Source organism: Anas acuta, chromosome 1 (genome assembly GCF_963932015.1).
Source record: "Anas acuta chromosome 1, bAnaAcu1.1, whole genome shotgun sequence".
Taxonomy (NCBI): domain Eukaryota; kingdom Metazoa; phylum Chordata; class Aves; order Anseriformes; family Anatidae; genus Anas; species Anas acuta.
In genome coordinates this window covers 119903464-119921062 of record NC_088979.1, presented here as the reverse complement: position 1 = coordinate 119921062, position 17599 = coordinate 119903464, and the positions used below count along the sequence as shown (strand labels likewise).

At 46.4% G+C, this 17599-nt stretch overlaps 1 long non-coding RNA gene across 1 annotated transcript in view; it reads left to right on the top strand.

Annotated features, from left to right (window-relative positions):
- LOC137864005 (uncharacterized) overlaps positions 1-12949 on the top strand; it is a 70369-nt gene extending 57420 nt beyond the window's left edge. Inside the window, exons 13-14 of the long non-coding RNA XR_011101262.1 lie at positions 6666-9911; positions 10976-12949. This is a non-coding gene — a long non-coding RNA (uncharacterized lncRNA). The remainder of the gene's footprint in view (positions 1-6665; positions 9912-10975) is intronic.
- Positions 12950-17599: the final 4650 nt, after the last annotated feature.

Sequence of the window (17599 nt, the reverse complement as noted above, 5' to 3'; positions counted from 1 at the left end):
CAAATTCATGCCTTGATGTCATGGGGCTGATGTTGTAGGAATAACAGGGTCTTGTGAGAAAAAGCCCTCGTTGCAGTCCTTTGCAAAATACAAAGTGCTTTATTTTAGGGAATGAGATTTACTGTTTGTCCAGGATGAAATGGCAAAAACTCAGGGAACTATGACCCTGCGACTGCCCGAGTTTTCCCCGGGGCCCTTCACAGTCAAAACTATTACAGCCAGCAACCTAGAAGCCACTGTAAACTGCCCTGGAAGAACCCGTGGACCCCCTTTAAGGGCAGGCTCTCTGGCAGCCAGAGAAAAGTCTCCTCGGTGTGATGCCACATGGTGGGTATATCCACCAGGACTGCATGCTCTGGGTGATGCATAGGCTCACAATTGATTACTGCAGAGCCACGGGAACAGGGGACGCAGCTGCAGAAGTGAAGCCTTGGCAGCGTCCACTCTGCAGCATTAAGCACTACGTGTCTGAAGCGGGGCTGGCAACGGAGGGCAATTAGCTGGGGGGGCTGCAGGGCTGCTCCGTGGGTGTCCCATGCTCCCACCCTGCCCTGCCTCTCCCCTCCTACCTTCCTGGGCTCCACACCTGCTTGGGGACAGAAGCAGCCGGGCTGGGGACAACAAAATATTGCATGAAGGAGCCTGCCCTTCTGTCCTGTGGCTTAGCACCTGCAGCAGGGGGATGTGCTGTCCCAAGCCCCTCCTGCTCGGGCAGCAGCAGCTGCAGCAGCAGCAGTGCGGCGGTGCCATAGGTGCGTGCTCTCCCACCCCCAGCTTTCCCTGGTGCCTGCTTTGAGTTGATTGCTTTCTGTGAGGCCTGCCACATGCCCCTTGAAAGTGTTTCCATCAACCCTTTTACCGTAGCTAAGGTTTCAGCAATCTCACCCCTCCTCTCCTTGACATTATTAGTTTATCTTTGTCCACTGGCAAAGTTCCCGAGCAATTCAACAATAACAGTTGTTTCTCTGTGGCTGAAAAAGTCATCTCTAGCTCTGGCTGTTATTGATCATCTTACAGGAACCGGACATTTTCTTTTCCTTTCCCATTTTTTAAAATACATATTTTGAGTGAGTTTCAGTCAATTTTAGTGCTCATGAAAGTGAAAGACTGATGGTGTTGACTAGAGCTAAACTTAGCTCTGTACAGCTTCCTCTATGCACACACATCTCTGCTAATGCACCGCTGGCCTGCAGCAACTTTTGGCTCTCCCACCCGGGTGAGCTCTGTCTGGACACACGTGGCAGAACTGGCACGGGATCGGCTCTGCTCTTTCAGGTGTCTCTCTCTCTCCAGCAGCCACAAATGTGCTTTGATCTTTCCACAGGGCAGTTTTGTGCTGCGATTGCTCACGCAGACCTTGCGGGATTAGCTGTGGTGGGCGGGAGGGCTGCTGTGTTCACAAGATGGGTAGGACATGGCAGGGTGATACGCTGTTCGCACTGCACTCATCTTCCAGCAGCTCCAGGCTTACGCTGAAATCAGATGGAGCCCTTAACCATCTCATGGCACTGTTTCTCTCATCTTCTGCAGTTTACAGGCACAGCTCTTAGCTGAGGCTAGCCAGAATGAATCAAACTGTGCCTGGGATGCCTCCTACCCTTTTGCCCCCCATGCAGGCAAATAACTGTCCAGCTTCAGTCTGTCCAAGCAGACAGGATGGCAGAGACAAGTGACCTACTTCTTGAGAAGCCCTGGTACTTCAAGCATCCCCGCTTTCCATCAGCCCTCTAGGAATCACATGCTCACCCCCTGAGGAAAGTACTGAATTGTAACTCCCATGTCAAATCACCATTTCTAAATGAAATACTAAAAAGTCTAACCTGTCATTTCATTTTCAGGGTATTGTTCCTTTTTAAAAATAAAAAAATCTCAACATATGCTGTAACCTCTTTGGTGGAGGGGGGAAAAGCATTTGAGGCTAAAACAAAAATTGAGTTTTTGATTTTGAAGCATTGATTCAAAATAGAGGGGAGGAATTCATTTTGAATCAATTCAGAATTTCTGGTGAGAACATACTCATTTTTCCCTTGTCTTCTTTCTCCTCTCCTCCTCCCTTCCCCCACTGTAGTCTAGCAGGTAAAGGAAAAATAACAGCTAGCAAGGACACATCAGTGATGCTGGAGTTTTCATTAAACTGTTTTAAGTTGGGGCAATGAATATATTCATCTTCCTCCCTGAGTGGGAAAACGTAGCACGTCTCTCTCCCGTAGCAAGCTTGAGAACAAAATGGCTGTTGTCTCAGAAAACCAACTGAGATCCTAAATATTTAGTGCTCAGAAAGCTCTCCCCTTGGTAGTCACGCGGGTGGGCAGAGATGGGCACTGCTACCTCTTTCTGCTGTGCTCTGCCACCTGCATCCCCCCTGATGGCTCCGTAGGGACCGAGCTCCAGGCTGTGGGTTCCCCTGGGGTCCCCGTCCTCCCCGGCAGACCTGCCCCAGGCGCTGGAGCCAAGCTGCCTTGCATTTAATTGTGTTGCTTTCCTCGGCTTGTTTTCCACCCAGATCCTGTTTGTCCTGGGTCCCCAAGGAAAGCTCTGGGCCGCTCAGTTAATTGGAAGTGGCTAAAGCCATGGACGGCAGCGATGGAGGTGGAGGTGGCATTGTTGGGTTCAATTTGTGGAGACTGTTGGAAAGCTCTGTCTTAGTTCAGCAGTCATTCGCTATTAGGGTGAGATGCTTGTCTGGGCACCTGCGGGAGATTTCCGAGATGTCCCAGGGGCCTGAGGAAGTGACGGCAATTATCTTTATCTGTGCTGTGTTTTATTAAATAATGGTGAAGACCGAAAGAGCTGGAAAGGAGTAGAGTGGGTAATGCTGAGTAATAGGCTGTGGGAACAAGGCATGTGTTGGGACACGAGTAAGGGGCATGCACGCACACTGAAAGGTATACGAAGAAGTGAATGAGCAAAAGGAACGGAGCAGGGAAAGGGCTGGAGCCCGGGAAGGGCTGCAGTGCTTAGGTTTATGCTGATGGCACGTCTTTCCACTTGGGCAAATGGACGGATTCCCTCTCTAAATCACTCCAACGTGATTTTAATAGCAGGCAGAGGTGGCTTTCGGATAATAAATGGGTACTAAACCCTAAAGAGACGCAGGCTGTGTCATACAGAACAGATGGTAAATTAAAAAGAATGGAAGCCCGCGACTTCGCTTAGCTCTGCTCCGAGCCGGGGAGCTCTCTCTCTTGTTATGCTAAGTATTTAGTATTTACACTGAAAGGTTGCTTCTTCGCCTGCCCTGACTTGGAAGATCGCAATTATGTATAATAGCAGCAAGATCACACTGATTAGAGAGGTGGCAGGAATGGCGAGACCGCATCATGATGATGGTAATCATCATTCTTATTAGTGATCATCAATAATTAATAATTGCATTGTTTATTCTTCATCAGTGGTGGTAAAGACACCCAGACATGCCAAAAGGTTTAAAAATCATCTCGCTTTGTTTTGTTTACTGACAGAGAAAGTCTCCTTTTGTATTTGCTTTTTACTAGGGGGCACTGGTGCCCCCAGTCACTGTTCACCTTTTAAAGGGTATTCAGGCCAGCATCGTGTGCCCTTTGGCTTCAACAGGCTGCAAGCATCAGTAAAGGGGTAAGCAGATAACCTAAGCTCAGTGCAGAGCCCCTGGGCCGGGCCATGCCCCTGGAGGGCAGCCGGGCTACGTGACCAGCTCTGGCTGGCCCTGCGGAGCCCACGATGTGGTTGTCATCCTGTCGGCATGAATGAGTACAAGTTCATGAGCCAAACATGTGTCCTGCTGCCTCTCGGGCTATTTCATGGCCCTGTGAACTGGGAGAGCTGGGATCGTGTGATGAAATCTAGCCAGGGGTCTCAGTGAGGCGGCGTGCAAGTGCATGTGCCCAGGAAATCATTGCTTTAAACACAAAAGCAGCCAGTTAAGGCAACACTGTTATTGCTTCTGTGTCTGATGTACATGAGACAGAGCAAATCCTAAAGCAGCTGAAGCCATAAAGGCAATCACTTACCAAGGCCATAATGTATTGATCTTCCCCCATCTGAGCTCTGTCAGGCTGGCATATTGGAAGATGTTTGTACCTTTTAAACAGGTATATGATGAAGAAAGAGTGAAGACAGCGCTATTAACCTAGAATTTTGCTTGGAAGATCTGAGAAAAAAAAAGAATCCTTCATCTTTTGGGACCTGAGCTCTCTTACAGCCTTGCTGGAAATGATCTTTAAAGCCAAGTATTTCTAGCTGTGCTGAGCTCTCAAAGGGGGGCGGGAGAAGGAAGATGAGTGCATTTAAGTTTTGATTGCAGTTCCGTATAAAAGGGTATTTGGGACTCTAATTTCTCTATTTTGCAGACTCCTAATCCCCACTAATTTAGGGCAGCATTCTTGAATTTGCCCACCTAACAACAGATATATAAATTCACATACAGTTAAACTATCAGAGAAGCCCATGAATGCTACAAGGGGGAACTGGAAGACAGAATAACTTAGGCTAAATGTCTCTTTTTAAAATTCTCCTCCTACTCAATTTATGCACTTTGGAGATTGCATAATATGCACCTGTTTTAAAAATAAATTAATTTTCATAAAACATAATTTTAAGGAATGAGTCCAGAGGAGAGCAATGAGGATGATTAGAGGGCTGGAGCACCTCTCCGATGAAGACAGGCTGAGGGAGTTGGGGTTGTTCTGCCTGGAGAAGAGAAGGTTCTAGAGAGACCTTACAGCGGCCTTCCAGCACCTAAAGAGGGACTACAGAAAGCTGGGGATGGACTCTTTGTCAGAGAGTGTAGTGATAGGACAAAGGCTAATGACTTTAAACTAAAAGAGGGGAGATTTAGATTAGATATAAGGAAGGAATTCATCACTCATAGGGTAGTGAGGCACTGGACCAGGTTGCCCAGAGAAGCTGTGGGTGCCCCATCCCTGGAGGTGCTCAAGGCCAGGCTGGATGGGGCTTTGGGCAGCCTGGGCTGGTGGGAGGTGTCCCTGCCCGTGGCAGGGAGGGTGGAACTGGATGGGCTTTGAGGTCGCTTCCAACCCAAACCATTTTGTGATTCTATGATAATTTTCTTTAATATTTTCAGGGGAAAATAAGCCAACAAATGAAGGAAACCATGATGTTCCAGCTGGGTTATTGTTTTCTATTATTAATGATGAAGACTGTAGCCACCTGTAGTGAATGGCCAACCAAGAAGTGTTCTTCAGTATATCCAGCGCCACACAAATGTGGGGAGCAGATGTTGCCTGCCCCTATAAGCTCAATCACACACTATATAAAAGTGGAAGATCCCACTATACTTGCAGAAAGCTGAGCATGCCACTAACCTGCTGGTGGAGTAGTACAGTATGATAGGATGATTGATGAAAGTGAAACATAAATATGTTTATTGTGTCACTACAGTCACCTCCATGAAAAGACCAGGTTTTTTAAGCACCACTCCCCAACCCAGGGGAAAAAATAAATAAATAAATAAATAAATAAAATAAATAAATAAAATAAATAAATAAATAAAAGGGAAAAAAAAGCCTAAGAATGGTTGAATGAGTAGTGGAAAAGAAAGGTTGCCAGCAAATATTGAAGAAAAAAAAATAAAGGTAAGAGCTTTTGAGTTTTGTGGGAGTTATTTTGTGGGGATGTTGTTAGGAACTCAACAATGCGAAACTAGTTTGATTTGTTGGCATTTGTACTCATAATTTTCGAGGATTTAGATTAACCAGTTTTTATGATAACAGTTAAAACCATGCTTTCTCACTAGTAAATAGGTTCAGTAGGTTTTCAACAAGTAGGACACGATAGGTTCAATAGTGAAAACAGACTCAGTGAATAGACAAAGGGGCTCCAAAGAAAAGAGAGGATGCATTAAAAATAAATAAATAAAACAGTATAAAGACCAAAGCTAAAGAAAAAAGGAAAAAAAAAAAAAAAAAAAAAAAGTAAGAATTAAGTGCTAATCTTCCATGTTATATTTTCCATCACTCCTTACTAACTTGGTAAATTGTTCCTACCAGCTCTGACACTTAGGCCTTTGGGGAGGTGCAGAAGGGCAAAGACCCTTTGGTCACACTGAAGCAGTCAGCAGCTAGCATTCAGCATCTCAGAAGGGCAGACTAATACAGATACTTCAGTGCAGACTAAAGTACCTCGCCATGGTTTTCAATCCTATTTGTGGACCTTGAAAAATTGCACAGATCCCTTTGTCAAACACTTAGGTTTAGAGATATTAGCGTGACTTTTCTTTATCTTCTGTGTCTCCCTTTGACACAGTCCATAAGCCATTAGCAGTGTTGAATAAGTTGAAAACCATTGCATCAGATAACCGAGCTTGAACAGAGCCTTTAGAGGCAGGCTCTGCATAGGACTGATGACTTACAGCTTCAAAAGTGCACCGGTTGCCTGTGAGGTTACATCCCTGGGTCTGCTTGTAGAGACAGGCTGCTGTGCTGGTGGAGCAAGATGTTACTCAGAGCTGGGGAGAGTGTTAGAGTCAGCTAAGAAGGTTAAAAAGGCAATGCCTTCAGTGATTAGAAGCATTTTGGGATTGTAACAGCACTCAGGCTTTTCTGAACTTTCCTAACATGTTTTTTCCCCTGAGGCGGTTAAAAATATATCTCTCCTTTTAAGATTATGACAGAGGTGTACAGATAGCTCTGTGAAGAATTCTTTTTTTTTTTTTTTTCCTTTTTCAGATTTTCAATTTTCAGTGTCATTTCAAATTTCAGAAAATAAGCGTGGAAAACAGCCTGATGACAGCTTTGTGACATCCACCCCTCTACCTCCGAGTGCCTTTTATCCGACGGGAAAACAAAACAGTTAAGGAAGACTGGAAAAATTAATATACATGTTCGCCCTTTCTCCTCCATCCTCTTCTCAACCACCTATGTTTATGATTCATTTAGGGCTTAATCACAGACTGTTTTCTTGCCCTGTGTTGCATGTGAGCCTTGTATGTAAATACAAGGATGTGTAGTGGATGGGATAGGAGTGCTGACAGTGTGGGGCACAAGAAGGAAAAGTCTATTGTATGAAGACTGGAGGAGATGCACAGCACTCACTCACCTCTGCTACAAACCCACCCAACACCTCAGGCAGAGCCACTGCTTTAGGGTGAGGAAGAGGCCATGGTCCTTCAATACACTTCAGTGCATCTTTTGACATTGCTTCGGCAAAAACATGAGAAATCAGTTGAACAAGGTCTGCACATATAGATGAAACAGATTCGTCTCACAAACTCCATTCATCTCCTACCTGGTTCCTGCAGGATGCTGAAGCTCAGACAGCAGCCCCATTAAAATAAGGTTGGGTGCCTGTTACATTATAAGCAGCCTTGATTAGTGACAATGGTATTTTCGTATCATCAGCAGCAAGTTCAAGGCAACTGCTGTTCACGTTAAAGCGAATACAGATTTGCAGCGGTGTTCACAGGCAGAGAAAGCCCACTGCTGCCTGTGCTTAATTACATTGTATGGTGTCTTGTTCTTCAAGTCATTTTGGAGAGTCCAGTACTATTGATTTCATAAATGTTACATAAATCTGACTGCCATTGCTGCTATTAGATTTCACTGGCTGGTTCACTGTTGGACCTTGAGATCTGTCTCTTCCCAGGTGCTGGTACAGGAATATATGGGACTTTGATGTAGTTTTGTATGGCCAGCAGGTCATCTTTAGGCTCAGGCTAGAGTCTGCAAGACAATTAGGATGGACAAGCGTAGCTACTCTCAGCACAACCAGAAGAAAACGAAGAGTCAAAACAAAGTCAAAACAAAGAGGGATTTTGTTGTCTGAAAGATGCTTGACTGATTGAAGAGGTGCCCTGAATTTCATCAGAAGACTCAGCTGAATAAACCAGGACAGCCAGCTGCCCCGTGCTTTGGGTGGCAGTCTACTGCATTTCTGTAGAGTTATTGTGACTGTGGTACGGCATTGTTACATGTGCAGCTGACACGTGCAGATTAGTCTATGTATGCACAGAAGGACCAGTGTGCAATGGGTGGGACCTACTGCTTTTGAGTCTGACAGTATTTTTTCTCTTGACAAATGTGGTCACACTGATCAGTTAGCAAAGCAGTTCTGCAAAAGGGATGAGAAAAAGAGAATGTGAAATAGTAATTGACTTATTTTAAGCTGGTTCATGAAGACTGATAAAAAGGAAAGCTGTCTGTCTTAATATACTCTATGTTCCACCAGTCACACCAACATGTTAGATGTAAGCCTGAGCTCCAGGATCAACAGTAGTGTAGGACCTCCATCATCATCTGCTGGTGTTTGCTCTTACACAATCAGTGGCCACGTACAGATTTATAACAAGAAAAGTACTGTGGGCTTTTTGAGCTCTGCTTCTGGTTTTAAGCACTTTTTTGATGAGTCTAAAGCTTTTCCTCATAGCCCTCTGAGCTAAGAAACCTTCAATTTTTTCATATGTGTCTGCTGTGGGCAAAACAGTCTCAGTTCAGGGAATTTCACTGAATTTGATTTATTTCCAATTAACATAAACCTTTATTTACTGATTTGTGTGTTGGAAAACAAAGAAGACTTAAATAATTAAACACTGAGGGAAGTCCCTTTCCTCCCTCTTCCCCAGACTCAGCTTCAGTCCAATACTTCTCTCCCACCAGCTCTCCCCCACCCTGTTTTTACAGGAGGCTGGGTCAGTACGTGAAGGTTTCTTGCTGCCATTCCTGGTTTCTTGCTCTTTTCTTCCCCTTCTCCTTCTTCCTCACTCATTCCCTGCTCCAGCCTGGGTCCTCTGTGTGCCAGGGTCCCTTGGGGTGTCCCTGCTCCAGTGTTGGTCCCCCACAGTCACAGTTCCCCCGAGGTACTCCCAGCACAGAGCACTTCCCTCCAGGACCTGTCCCCAGCCCTGTCTCCAACACTGCCCCCTTCCACGTGTCCCCTGCTGTGTCTGCTGCTCCCCTTTGTCTCCTTTTGTGCATCCTCATACCTCATATCTCCTCGTATCTCATATCTCCTCATAACCTCGTATCTCACATCTCCTCCTGTGCATGTGCCACCCCACCTCCCAGACCCCTGCCAGAGATGCCCTTGGCAGTGCCCTTTTACAGGAACTGGAGAAGAGCCTCCTGCATTCAGGTGATCCTTGTGGGCAGGACTTTGGGAAAAGAAGAAATCTCACTTTACATGGTGCAAGGCCTAGGGTAAATTCACATGGGCTAGAACAAGGAGCACCATTCCTGGTGAGCCAGAGGAGGGAATTTCCACCTTGTAAAATGTCTCATCCATTTGCTCCCTAAAAAGAAGTCAAAGCTGCAAAGTTGCAATTTTTTGTTGTTGTTGTTATTCTGGAGAAGTATAATGGGAGGAGTGTTAAGACAGAAGTCACCAGGAGCCCAGGTCTGCTCCTAGCTGTGCTACTGGCTTGCTAGATCCAGCATTTCTTACTTCAAAAATGATTTATTTTTTTTTTCTCCTAGGCACACCAGACCGTGCCTGTTGCAATGTGTTTGGTCTGGAAGCTGTGCAGAGCAGGGTCTGCCTCTCGCTGTGTGTGCAACACCCAGCACAACCGGGCCCTGGTCCCTGCCGAAGCCTCGAGGCACGACTGTAACACAAATAATAAATAATAATAATGTTAGCGAGAGAGCATACATATTTATATGAAAATGTACTGATGCAAATCACCTTTGATTGACAGCTGTGCTCAGCACACACACGGTGATGGGATTACATTATATCTGGCCATAGCTTGATACACACAAAGCGCGGCTCATAAATTAAACTGGAGCTGATCTCTGCCGAAGGCACCAGCATCCTTACTCATTGCACTCACAGGATGTCACAGCAAGAGCTTCTCACTGACACATGGCCCCGGAGCCACCCGGACTACATGAAGAGCATGTAGGAGGAGAGATGGGACAGGAGCTCTCCTCTCCTGTGCATCTGCAAGGCCTGGGACTGCTCCTCCATGTTCTGCCTGGGTATGTATGGCAGCTAAGTGAGAAACAGATGTTTCTCTCCCCTCCTCTCTTCTCTTCTCCTTGTCTCCCTTTCTGTGCAGCTGGCCAAGTGGTGGCAATGCTTTGCTCCAGACTCAGGACAAATGCAGCACGGTGAGCTTTCCCAGGGCACCCAGCCCTGCGTGCAAGGCACATTCCCCACCCATTTAAACCCTCTTGCTCTAGCTGTAACTTGGTTCCCCCCGTCTCAGGGCTGAGGACCTGGGCCCTGGTGCAGAGGAAGCTCTGAAGAGCACACCCCAGCACCCAACCATGCTCACAGGTCTTCCACGCTGGAGGTAGCATCTCCCTTAGTCATCAGCACGGAGCGTGCTTCAAGCAGCTCCACATAAACACCGCCTTCAGATGGCGAAGGGAAATATTTTAACTCACCCACATCCCAGAAATGCAACTACAGATCTCTTGATGGCAGCAGCAGAGCTGTCATCACCCTCGATAAATAGACAGGGTGTCACTTTTTTTTTTTTTTTCCATGATTTCTTCCCCATAGCTGTCTTTGGGCTTTATTAGATAAATCTGTGCCTTCCCCCCCCCCCCAGGAAGTTTGTGTACGTGGTGAAGCAGGCGGTCCACCCGTGCACAGACATCTCCGTGGCTCCTGCTGTCTAAGGGAGATTCACATAGGCAGCCAGAGGAGTGATCAGGACCCAGATGCTCAGGCGAAAACAGCAGAGTAATTCCCCACTGCTGCTTGCATGTGCTTCAAAAAGACATTAGAAAAGAGAGAAATGCATAACTGAAAGGTGCTGAATAATTTGGGAAAATGGGGTCACGCCCACCCACCCATTTGTAGAGCTTAGAGATCCATATAAAGATGCAAATGAATACATCTGTTGTGTCATTAAATGCAACTGCAGCAACCTAGATGAAAGGGAGAGAGTGAGGGAGAAGTGCTGACTGGTAATAGCACCACAAAGTTTTCTTCTGAGATGAGGATCTGCCAAGTGCAAAGCCCTAGGCTAGTACTCCAGGTCTCGGTTGAGCACGCATTTATTCTCTCTCTCCTTCCCTGCTGTGTCTTGTAGGCCTAGCATGCGGCACTGTGTGGAAGTCAGAATCCCTTGTGTACTTCCAAGGAAATCTGTGGGAGAGGGTGGATGTGGACCCAGCGGCTTAATCCCCTTCCCACCACTCTGTGGAGCTTGTGAGAGGATGAGGAGAGGACAGAGGCATCTGAGCCTCGGACGGACAGCATCCCTCCGCTGCCTGAAGCACCTCTGCCTCCGGGAAAGGAAGGGGAATGAGGTCAAGTGACAAAGCAAATGCACAGGCTGCCATGAGTAATTGGACGTGGGAGGGATCCTGTCTGCCTGGGCGCGAGTCAGCTCTGACGTGAAGGCCTGAAAAGACACTTCGGAAATGTCAGGGCTACAAGAGCCTCTTAGTGTGGCACTTGGCAGCACCAGCTCAGCAACTGGAGGGGGCATAAACTTCCTCCACTCCCTCAGCACAGCAAAGAGGACACTCCAACCATCCCCCTCCCCTCCCTACCATCCCTACCACGCACCAGAGACCAGAGATGGCCCAGACTCCCTCTCTCCTGGCCATGAACCCACCACAGGGACAGGTCCTTGTCCTCTTATGACTGAGGCTGCTCTCTCCATTATCTATATGAAGTGGAGAAGATTGAACGTGGAGTGATCTTTAGTTCCTCTCACTGCTCAGCCCTATTGAGTTTTCCTCCACTGTCATCCTCTTACGTGACTGTGTCACGGTGGCCTCTGAGGCCTCTGATAAACTTTGCTGAAGGAACTCCCAATTCTCATTCATACATAAATGAGTATTTATACAAATACATATAGATATTGTACTCTCTCCCCTAATAAATTTCACTTTTGACATTTGAGAAGTTAGCCTTTGCAGAGGGCCAAGTATATATATATTATTGCTTGGCACCATCTTCCTCTGCTCATACTGAGAGCAATCAAACCATGATCACTGGTCCCTTTAGCTGCTCCCAGGGGCTTCCAGCTTCTCCTGCAACAGGTTTGAACAAGCATCCTGTGAGTATCACCTTTTATTAACGCTATCAGCCCTGTGAGCATTTGGACAGGCACTTGCAATTGCTTTCGTATGTGCATGTGCAGGTGCAGGGACACTTGCAAATGCAAAATCAACCCTTTCTGTAGCACTTTAGCACCTATTTTTACTGTTAATGTTGTCCAAAAGCTTATGCAGGTGCATACCTCTACTTTTCCCAGTGACATTTCCGTGCACTGTTATTAACCAGTCATACACTAATCATCCTGTTAAGCATGGATCATTGAATAGTTCCTCGTGCCAATTTGCAGTCCAGGAGCTTATCATTCTTTTAAGTTATTTATAATTGTCCTGAATGTTTCCCTCTCTTTATTTATGGTTCCTAGGCTCTTTCCTATCAAGCCTGTGGGTATCAGTGTAATGAGTTCTTAAATACGTTTGGTAAGTCTGTAGTTTTTGTTTCTTTATACTGATTTCCACATCTGTCCTTCTCAGCCTGAATCCCTCTTTGACTTGAAACCCACCCTTCAGAGACAACCAGCAGCTTCCAGACCAGCCTTTCATCATTCGTTGTCCTTCCTAATGAGAACGACATTAGACTTTTACCTCAACCCGACTGCAATGATTTCACAGTAGAAAATGATCATCTCCACACTTCAGAAGCACTGATGATGTTTGCTATTGGCTGCATAAAACCCCTAAAATGCTTTCAAATTAAAATCCTTCCATAATAACTGTTGTTTTTTTTTTTGTATTTCCATATGCTACAGAGAGGAGCAGAATCATTATTTTTCCATCAGTTAATTTAGAAGTGGCTGAAAGACCCCAACAGTAATCCTCTGAAAGTTTCTGCAAGTAAACACGAGAATTGGACTCTGCTCTGAAAAATCAAGGGACTAAAAGACACAGTGGCATCTTTTATGCTGAGCATCACCCCTGTGCCTTTACTCCATTTTTCCTTAACCGTCTGTAACTAGACTGTTAAGCATTTCAGCCATGTGACTAATCCCCGCAGGCTTCGCCAATGGCAATAATATCAAATTTCTTCTCATCAATGGGAATTTCCATTTCCAGCTTGCTTGTTACCCCCATGTCTAGGACTGCTGTATAAGTAATAGGAAAACCTCTTTTTCTTCACAACTTGATCACGGCAGCTCAATTTGTTTGCAACATGCTGAGCTGGAGTTTGGATTGCATTTGCCTTCTTAGCACCTTCCCTTTGTGCCATAACTCAAGCGACCGCCTGGCTGCTCCAGCTTGTTTCTGACAGAACGGAGTAGCTTTGAGATGGAGGCCATTTTGCTCATCTGTGATTGCATATATATATAAAAGACTGAAAACGGCATTACAAAACCTCCAGCAACTCGTCTACACGCTGCAGCCACTTATTTTCCTGTGACACCAGAACACTTTTTCCTACTCACCAGCTGGTGAGAAGTGTCAAGCGACAACGCCAGCAGCTCGCACGAAGGATTGCTGCCTTCAAACACCAAACTTTATTGCTGTGAGTACAACCACGTCATCCCTGCTGCTGCTGGTCCTTGAATACACTCGTGCCTGGAGTGCCCCTTCGCCTCATTTCATTCCCTGGTAGCTGCTGGTAGGTGGGAGAAAGGGTGAGCATCACCCTCCAAGTCGTCAGCGTCACAACAGAGGAACTGCCGAATCAGATGTCATCTGGGAAATTCTTCTTCAGCAGTAACACCTTTCGTGCCAAGGAATCATACAGACCGACTAGCACTCCTCCTCCGTGTTCACAGCCACTGTACCAATCGAGCTGTTTGTCATCTGTCGTGCTGACACCACGCTGGGACAGGAGTTCTGTCTCCCGAGCTGGTCAGAAAGTTATCTGCATCCCCTTTTCCTTTGGGGGAGGCTGAAATACAACAAAATTCGATGACCACAGGTGGGAGGGAGAAAGAGGCTTCTCGTGGTAGCCGTGGGCTACAAGTGGGTGATTATCAAATGGAGACCAATTAATTTTAAAAAGCTCCAATTTAAGAAATCACTTGAACATGTGGTTTTCTCTAATAATGTCTCTAAGATGTTTCTTGTCTGGCAAAGGATGTAAATACAGGCAGCCTTAAGCATGTGCTGAGGAACTCTGTGGCAGAGCTCTGAACTGCGTAAAAAATGGTCGCCGAACTGTAGGGGAAAATGACGACATAAAGCATTTCTCCAGGGCTGCCTGGCACTAATGACTTTAATACAGCGAGTTGAACAAACTTATGTGGCAGCAGTGACTGTGAAGGAGGACTTTTAACTTGCCTACAATAACTACCTTGCGAGGAGCTGAGTGCTTCAGTCAGCGTGATGAATAGTGACTAGGAGCCCGTGGAAGGCCAGCGGGAGGAGGCAGTGTGGAAGCTGGAGCTGGATGGGGCAGGGTGCAGGGCACGGCTGTAGGTGCTTAATTCCTAAAGTTTGCAGCAAAAAGCTTGGCTGCACGGCGAAGGATCTGCCAAACTGGGTCTTAGAAAAGCAGGAGAGATACAGATAATAGCACATACATGAGTGCACACTTCCCAAAAAATATACAGGCTCGGGGAGGAGGCTGGCAAAGGACCATGACTTCAGATGAATCCATAGCAGATCCAAGCCATGCAGGAAGGTAAGAAATAGTGCGACAATAGAAGGTGTGAGTCTGCTAACACTGCTTACACCACGGCTGTTCCTGTGCATCAGCAGGCAGTGATAGAAGACACAGGCAGAGTTACAGGAACCAGGACTTTGCAGAGCTGATGGAGGGGCCAGCGCTGAATGCTGAAGCTTGCTTGCTCTCTGTCTCTGCATCCATCCCCAGGCTGATGTTCCAGCTCCGGTACGTCTCCTCCTGCAATCAGTCTCAGTACTGTTCACCAGACTGAGCCATACTTCCAATTATATTTATAGGCCTATTAGTAAAACTTGTGATCTATTCATAGACAAGCCATGAACACAAGAAGAGAGTCAAACGCAGTCAATAAATTGCCTGCAAGAAGTAAACTGTGCCATCAGCAAAATTTTTGTATCTGTGTTGTTCTCCTCTTTCTCTTAGATCGTTAATAAACATATTGAACACCCCTGGTCCTGATGCTGATCCCTGGAGCATCTTGCTATTAACCTCCTTTCATGCAGAGAATTGGACGCTTATTCCTTTCCTTTGTTTCTTACCTCTTATCTAGGTTTTAATCCATGTCAGGACTTTGCCTACCACCCTACGGGTAACAAATTTCTTTAATAGCTGCTTGTGAAAGACTGTATCAGAAGCCTTTTGAAAAGTTTAAATAAATTATATCCCCCCCACCCCGTCTCCTCAGCCCAGTATTTCATTAACTCTTCCCCAGAATCCTAATAGGCTAGAGGAGCACAAGTCACACTTACAGAAACGGGCAGACAGGTTTATCTCTATCGTGTTAGACTCGTCTAGAAGCTTTCTAACTCTATCTTTAATGATTTTTTTTTCATTGTTTTTTTCTTGTTTAGAGGTAATGCTCTCTATTTTATAATTGGATCATCTTTAGCTTCTTTGTTAAACATGGTTACAATAATCGCTCCCCTCCTGGCCCCTCAGTCCCACAGGCATTTGTACAAAAAGTTGTTTGAATGAGCACTACCTGCTCATTCGAACAGCTAATAGCTCGACTACTCTGAACTCTGTTTCTCAGGCATTTACAGATGTTTATCATCCACTTTGAAGTTCACATCTTGATTTACTGTCATCTTCTCATGTCTCTGACCCTTCTCAGCCTGGGAATTTTGCACACATCCAAGAGTTACTCTCTCCTCCTACTCTTGTCCTCATCTCCCCATCTGAAAAAAACACAGAGGAAAAACACTCGCTGCTTTCCATGTGCCAGATCTCACTCTAGGAAAGGATGAAGTGAGAAATTGGCCAAGGCAGCAGGAGACTGGGTTTGGTGAACCAGCAGTGGCTCTTTTACCTTTCCAGTTACCAAAACACTTTATGCTGTTGACACTTCAGCCCTCCTGCCTCAACCTTGTGGATTAGCCAAGCAGTCCTGAAGTCAGTGCTGATGGACACTATCCACTCACCTGCCCTTGCCAGGCAGTGACTTTCAACCACCTCATTTGAAATAATTGATATCAAAGCTCTACTACACAAAAATTACACAGAATGACAGACACACAGCTCTGAAATGATCTCAGAAGGGCAGATGTCCATCAGCGCAGCAGAAGAGGTCCCCAAAGCACCTTTCTGCACAGCAGGGGCAAATGGTTTGCTTCTCCCCACACACAGGCATCTCTCCTGCTGCAATGGAGTGCTTTCAGTTCAAAAGTACAAGAGACACATCCAGCCCCAGGGCAGAAGAATATGTGGTCAAGCTTTGGCTATCAGGAGAGAGGAAAATTAGGCCTGCAAAATGTCCATTCGGTGTTACAGGCAGAAAGGTCTCTTTGCTGACCTTCACAGCTGCTGCACACATGTCCAGCAGCAGCTTAACACACTGCTCTGTAGCATTGGGCCCAAAGGTTGGTTTGTGCACTGAGTGACGTGCACAGCTCTCCATTATGTGCAGGGACTGAGATCAAGCCTGGAAGACACTAAGTTACAGCAGGCCCAGGAAGGATGAGGGTTTGTTAGGGTAGCTGGGCATCCTGAGCCTGTGTCTCACTGAACCAGGACATTTCTGTCCTTCTCATTCACCTGGCATCTCCCAGGCACCCACCTCAGAAGCTACCCTACTAGTTACCCCACTGCAAATGGACGAGTTGCTGTGCATCAGCTGGAGCAAGGCAATGCACACTCATGGGAGGCAGCGGCTCCTGGCTTCTTACTGTCGTGCTTTTTGTTTTCTCTAACAAGCTTCTTCCAGAGCACCATAGGTAGAAACCACCGCCCTAAGCAGAAGCTGGAGTCACAGAGCCTGAAGAGCTCTGGGAGAGGAATCTCTTCGCATCCCCACACTTACGAAGCTGCAGCGCTGTCAGTCTGAGGAGGCTGCTTTACTTGAATGGCTGAGGAAACTGTATATATACCCTGAGTGCCTCCCTGGGATGAGCCAGATGATGGCTCACCATGCTTATGTCCTGTGCATTGTTAGGAAGGCTGCCTCTGCGTGATGGCTCCTGTGTTGTGGGAGGGATGGCTCCCTACCCCGAGCTCCCCTTTGTAACCAGCTCCCGTCTTCTTATTCAGCAGAACTGCACCATTTTTCTCCCTGGGGGAAGTCAGGTGCCCACAGAGTCTGGGCACAGATTTGCCATGGTATGATTTGTTCAGCAAAGCTCCTTATACCCTCCTTAATCTCCATTTTATATCTCCCCTGCTGCACTTTACAATCTCTTATATTCCTATAATTTGGGCTGGATTTCCATATTTTAGAAAACGCCTCGCTAAATGACTGTATCTTTCCCCTTATCCACGGTGTTACTCCTCAGCATTACTCCCCACCTGTGGGGAGAATACATATGCATCGTGTGGAAGCATGTTGTGGCTGCAGTAAATGACCTCACATCATCTGGCTGTTCCCTGCTCTCCTATGCACGTTGAGCGATATAACTGCGGTGTTTCCTCCTGCAGGCCCTGAGGCCACTCTCAAAGCAGGCGAACTCCTTGTAACTACAGAGATCTCTTGCACATCTTCTAATGAGGCCTGGGCATGGCCTCATATCCAGCGTGTGAGCACACAGCCAGGATTTCTCGCACAGGTTGTCCCGTAGGCTCC